The sequence below is a fragment of the Carassius gibelio genome, chromosome B3 (assembly GCF_023724105.1).
Source record: "Carassius gibelio isolate Cgi1373 ecotype wild population from Czech Republic chromosome B3, carGib1.2-hapl.c, whole genome shotgun sequence".
In the NCBI taxonomy this organism is placed as follows: Eukaryota; Metazoa; Chordata; class Actinopteri; order Cypriniformes; family Cyprinidae; genus Carassius; species Carassius gibelio.
In genome coordinates this window covers 32,022,150-32,028,306 of record NC_068398.1, presented here as the reverse complement: position 1 = coordinate 32,028,306, position 6,157 = coordinate 32,022,150, and the positions used below count along the sequence as shown (strand labels likewise).

Genomic DNA, 6,157 nt, shown 5'->3' with positions numbered 1-6,157 from the left:
CGGCAGTTAAAGGGTTAATCCGACCAATCTAGACTTTGAAATCACATACACAGAACAATATATATAACTTTAGTAACACTTTATTTTAATATTAATAAAAAATGTATAAGGTGTGCATTGTAGCTGACACCTATATGAACACATTACAATTGTTTTATGACTGCAAGTCTTTCTTCTCAAATGCTATTGAGCTTCAAATTTGCATTTGAGCCCATGTGAAAAAGTAGCATAATTTACATATGACTTACAGTTTGTTGTAATAAATATCAAACATTCAATTTAATTGTGTATTATAGCTGTCACCTAGATGAACAATTACAGTTGTTTTTATGACTGTAAGTCATTCTCTTCAAATGCTACTGACGTTAGAAAATTATTTAACAATAGCACATGTAACTTTAGAGACCGGCCCTAAATTTGAGACTCTAGAAACTCCAATGTCAAGACAACTTTATGCCTGTTTTATTTTCTTTAGTTTTCTTTTCTCTGTTCCGGATTGCTGATGTCCTATACCCAGGCATAGATGTCCATCCATCAATTACGAACATTCAGCCGCAAACATGAGGTGTGAGCGGTCGCGAGCGCGGATGGGAGAATGGCGCATGTTTTTTTTTTTTTTTTTTTTGAGCAACTGGGATGGTGCCCCCTCTGGGAGTTGGTGCCCTAAGAAGACTGCATACTATGCATATAGGGAGCAGCGGTACAATCTCGAAGATATATTCCTCAAACCATCTTACAAGAGGAGGTGATGCTAATCCTTCAAGAATCGCATAAAAGCTATTCAAGTGTACAGTTTCCTTTTATTGCATCTTGAAATAAATATTTCTGAATTCTGAATCAAACTGGGTTGTGTTTATTTATTTATTTTATAAGACAACTGAGACTTTAATCTCCTTTGTAATATATGTGCTATTAAACCAAGAACAATTTATTTATGGATGTATTACTGCTAAATAATGACTATTATTGAGGGAAAAGGCTTTATAATCATGAACTATTTACTAATGCTTAGCTAATGAGTGCAATTATTATAAAGTGTTACCATTGCATATACTAATGTTAACAAATTAGACATTATTTTACAGTGTTACCAAATCCTTAAATAATGTATTAGTGTTTTGTAATGATTTTAATGACCTATAAGCATTTGTGAAATAGTTTTGCTTGCATTGCAGCTTTATCTGTCAGTTGAAGAGTTTTACTGTTACATCCATGAGATTAATAAATGTCATGTCACGTCACAGGTTGTCATAGGTCAGTATCAAATGAGTTTGAAATTATTATTTGCAGCACAAATTAGGGTTCTTAGGATGTTTTTAAATCCCTAAAACTGTCAGAAAAGGATAAGGCCTAAGAGATTTCTTAACCTGTAATGAAAGGAAAAAACACCACCATTAGCAACAACAAAAACAATAACAATTTAAAATATAGATTTTTTTTTCCTGATTATTAAAGGGATGATTAGGTCTCTCTCTCTCTCTCTCTGCCAGACAGCCCCTCCCTACAGTCCACACACACTGTCACAGTCACCAACCCCCTCACACTCCCCCTCCCTCTCCCCCTCCCTTCCCTCACACAGACAGGGTGGCCAGAGTGAGATCATGTCAGTTGAGAAGTCTGACAGTTTTTTAATTTTCTTTTATCCATACAGTGTTGTAAAGTCGTGAAACTATGCATATTTCCTCAGAATGATTTGATCTTTGTATGAAAAAATGCTTTGAAGTGTTTGGAAGCTGCAATTTAAACATACAAGACAATTAATGTTTCCCTTTTTACTGTCATTTCAAAAATTCACCACGACAAAACCGTTCAAGCTAACCAAAATCCGTTCGCAATTTAAGTTCCTCAATGGTTTTTCTTAATGTAGACAAAGTTTGGTGTGTATAGTGTACTTCCCCTGGGAGGAGTATGCATTAATTCACAAAAGAAAATTCCCAAAAATCCATATTCAAGTCAAAATAGCCAACTTCCTGTTGGTCGTAGCTTATGACTGCGAATTAGAAAGTTGTCCGTCTTGAGAAGAACAATTTATGTACCAAGTTTGGTGTCTGTAGCTAAAACTAACCCCCCCACTTTTGACAAAAGGTGGCGCTATAGAGTGCCTCCTTCACGCCCTTTTAAAAGCTTTTGCCATTGTCTAGCTATCACTAATACTGATATGTGTTTTGAGTTTCATGTAAATCTGAGCTTGTTGTCTGCCTCAAACTCACCATAACAGAACATTCAAGTTTGACACGTTGCCATGGCAACACTATATCAGATATCAATATCCCCACAACAGATTTACATCGGCCGTGTTTTGTCATTATTCTGATGAAGTTTTAAGTAAATAGAGTAAAAATAAGATGCTGAATTCAAAGCATTTGGAAAATGACACACTTCCTGCTGCCAGTTGGTGGCGCTATAATGTTGACTCTTAATAGTCACATATATACGATCAGTATCATACAACGAACAAACCAATGAAGTTTGATCAAATTCAGGAAATGTATGTGGATGTTATTAGACATTTCCTGTTTCTTATTTCTCGCCATAATTTCAAAGCCTCGCCACGAGCAAACCGTTCGAGATATCAAAAATCCCCTCGCAATTTTTCATCCCCAATGTCTTGAGATCATGTTCACCGAGTTTCGTGGCGAACGGGTTGAAAACCTCAGAGGAGTATTTCAAATTCCAGAGCATGCTTTTTTTAAACAGCCCTGAATAGCTGACTTCCTGTTGGGCGGAGCCTATGACATAGAGCGCGAAAGTTGTTCAGCTCAATGAGATCTATAAGTGTACTGAGTTTCATATAAATACATGCAAGTGTGTGTGAGCTATGGTTTAAGGTGTCTGACTGTGTTCCAGGGGGCGCTGTAGAGCCCCTGTGCCACGCCCGGGTCCCAGTCTCTGTGGCGTCCTGATGGCCGCAGATTCCAATGAGTGTGCCAATTTTCAAGAGTTTTTGAGCATGTTAAGGCCCCCAAAAATGCCCGGAAGGTTTAAAAAAAAATAAAAAAAATAATAATAATAATAAATATAGCTGCAAGCAGCGATGTCGGGCTCAAGCCATCAGTGCAACGCCACCCCGGTGGCATCAGGATAACTGTGCCCAGCGGGCATAAGCATTTACAGTAACCCTCTGACAATCAGTTTTAAGGGATGCGGCAGTTAAAGGGTTAATCCGACCAATCTAGACTTTGAAATCACATACACAGAACAATATATATAACTTTAGTAACACTTTATTTTAATATTTATAAAAAATGTATAAGGTGTGCATTGTAGCTGACACCTATATGAACACATTACAATTGCTTTGTGACTGCAAGTCTTTCTTCTCAAATGCTATTGAGCTTCAAATTTGCATTTGAGCCCATGTGAAAAAGTTGCATAATTTACATATGACTTACAGTTTGTTGTAATAAATATCAAACATTCAATTTAATTGTGCATTATAGCTGTCACCTAGATGAACAATTACAGTTGTTTTTATGACTGTAAGTCATTCTCTTCAAATGCTACTGACGTTAGAAAAGTGTATAACAATATCACATGTAACTTTAGAGACCTTCCCTAAATTTGAGACTCTAGAAAGTCCAATGTCAAGACAACTTTATGCCTGTTTTATTTTCTTTAGTTTTCTTTTCTCTGTGCCGGATTGCTGATGTCCTTTACCCAGGCATAGATGTCCATCCATCAATTACGAACATTCAGCCGCAAACATGAGGTGTGAGCGGTCGCGAGCGCGGATGGGAGAATGACGCATGTTTTTTTTTTTTTTTTTTTTTTTTTTGAGCAACTGGGATGGTGCCCCCTCTGGGAGTTGGTGCCCTACGAAGACTGCATACTATGTTATACTGCATAATGTTAACAAATTAGACATTATTTTACAGTGTTACCAAATCCTTAAATAATGTATTAGTGTTTTGTAATGATTTTAATGACCTATAAGCATTTGTGAAATAGTTTTGCTTGCATTACAGCTTTATCTGTCAGTTGAAGAGTTTTACTGTTACATCCATGAGATTAATAAATGTCATGTCACGTCACAGGTTGTCATAGGCCAGTATCAAATGAGTTTGAAATTATTATTTGCAGCACAAATTAGGGTTCTTAGGATGTTTTTAAATCCCTAAAACTGTCAGAAAAGGATAAGGCCTAAGAGATTTCTTAACCTGTAATGAAAGGAAAAAACACCACCATTAGCAACAACAAAAACAATAACAATTTAAAATACAGATTTTTTTTTTCCTGATTATTAAAGGGATGATTAGGTCTCTCTGTCTCTCTCTCTGCCAGACAGCCCCTCCCTACAGTCCACACACACTGTCACAGTCACCAACCCCCTCACACTCCCCCTCCCTCTCCCCCTCCCTTCCCTCACACAGACAGGGTGGCCAGAGTGAGATCATGTCAGTTGAGAAGTCTGACAGTTTTTTAATTTTCTTTTATCCATACAGTGTTGTAAAGTCGTGAAACTATGCATATTTCCTCAAAATGATTTGATCTTTGTATAAAAAAATGCTTTGAAGTGTTTGGAAGCTGCAATTTAAACATACAAGGCAATTAATGTTTCCCTTTTTACTGTCATTTCAAAAATTCACCACGACAAAACCGTTCAAGCTAACCAAAATCCGTTCGCAATTTAAGTTCCTCAATGGTTTTTCTTCATGTAGACAAAGTTTGGTGTGTATAGTGTACTTCCCCTGTGAGGAGTATGCATTAAATCAGAGCTCAATTTAAATATTCAAATCAAAATAGCCGACTTCCTGTTGGTCGTAGCTGATGACTGTGAATTAGAAAGTTGTCCGTCTTGAAAAGAACAATTTATGTACCAAGTTTGGTGTCTGTAGCTAAAACTAACCCCCCCACTTTTGACAAAAGGTGGCGCTATAGAGTGCCTCCTTCACGCCCTTTTAAAAGCTTTTGCCATTGTCTAGCTATCACTAATACTGATATGTGTTTTGAGTTTTATGTAAATCTGAGCTTGTTGTCTGCCTCAAACTCACCATAACAGAACATTCAAGTTTGACACGTTGCCATGGCAACACTATATCAGATATCAATATCCCCACAACAGATTTACATCGGCCGTGTTTTGTCATTATTCTGATGAAGTTTTAAGTAAATAGAGTAAAAATAAGATGCTGAATTCAAAGCATTTGGAAAATGGCACACTTCCTGCTGCCAGTTGGTGGCGCTATAATGTTGACTCTTAATAGTCACATATATACGATCAGTATCATACAACGAACAAACCAATGAAGTTTGATCAAATTCAGGAAATGTATGTGGATGTTATTAGACATTTCCTGTTTCTCATATCTCGCCATAATTTCAACGCCTCGCCACGGGCAAACCGTTCGAGATATCAAAAATCCCCTCGCAATTTTCCATCCCCAATGTCTTGAGATCATGTTGACCGAGTTTGGTGGCAATCAAGTAAAAGACCTATGACAAGTATATCAAATTCCAGAGCATGCTTTTTATAAACAGCCCTAAATAGCTGACTTCCTGTTGGGCGGAGCCTATGACATAGAGTGCGAAAGTTGCTCGGCTCAATGAGATCTATAAGTGTACTGAGTTTCATATAAATACATGAAAGTGTGTGTGAGCTATGGTTCAAGATTTCTGACTGTGTTCCAGGGGGCGCTGTAGAGTCCCTGTGCCACGCCCGGGTCCCAGTCTCTGTGGCGTCCTGATGGCCGCAGATTCCAATGTGTGTGCCAATTTTCAAGAGTTTTTGAGCATGTTAAGGCCTCCAAAAACCCCCGGAAGGTTTAATAAAAAATAAAAAAAATAATAATAAATATAGCTGCAAGCAGCGATGGCGGGCTCAAGCCACCAATGCCATCGCCACCCCGGTGGCATCAGGTAAACTGTGCCCAGCGGGCACATGCATTCACAATATCCCTCTGGCAGTGAGGTTTTAAAGGATATGGCGGTTAAAGGGTTAATCCGAATCATCTAGACTTTAAAATCACATTCACAGAACAATATATATATATATATATATATATATATATATATATATATATATATATATATATATATATATATATATATATTTAGTAACACTTTACAATAAGATTTCATTTATAAACATTATGTTAACATGAACAATATTTATATAGCATTCATTCATGTCAGTTAATATTCCAAACTTAAACATTAA

The 6,157-nt window shown here is 37.0% G+C and overlaps 1 long non-coding RNA gene across 1 annotated transcript; it reads right to left on the bottom strand.

The window, feature by feature from the left end:
* Positions 1 to 588: 588 nt before the first annotated feature.
* On the bottom strand, positions 589 to 4,332 carry LOC127953188 (uncharacterized). The gene is made up of 2 exons (XR_008153111.1): positions 4,158 to 4,332; positions 589 to 1,367 (listed from the first exon to the last, which is right to left on the bottom strand). It is a non-coding gene; the product is annotated as an uncharacterized LOC127953188 (long non-coding RNA).
* Between the last annotated feature and the right edge of the window lie 1,825 nt (positions 4,333 to 6,157).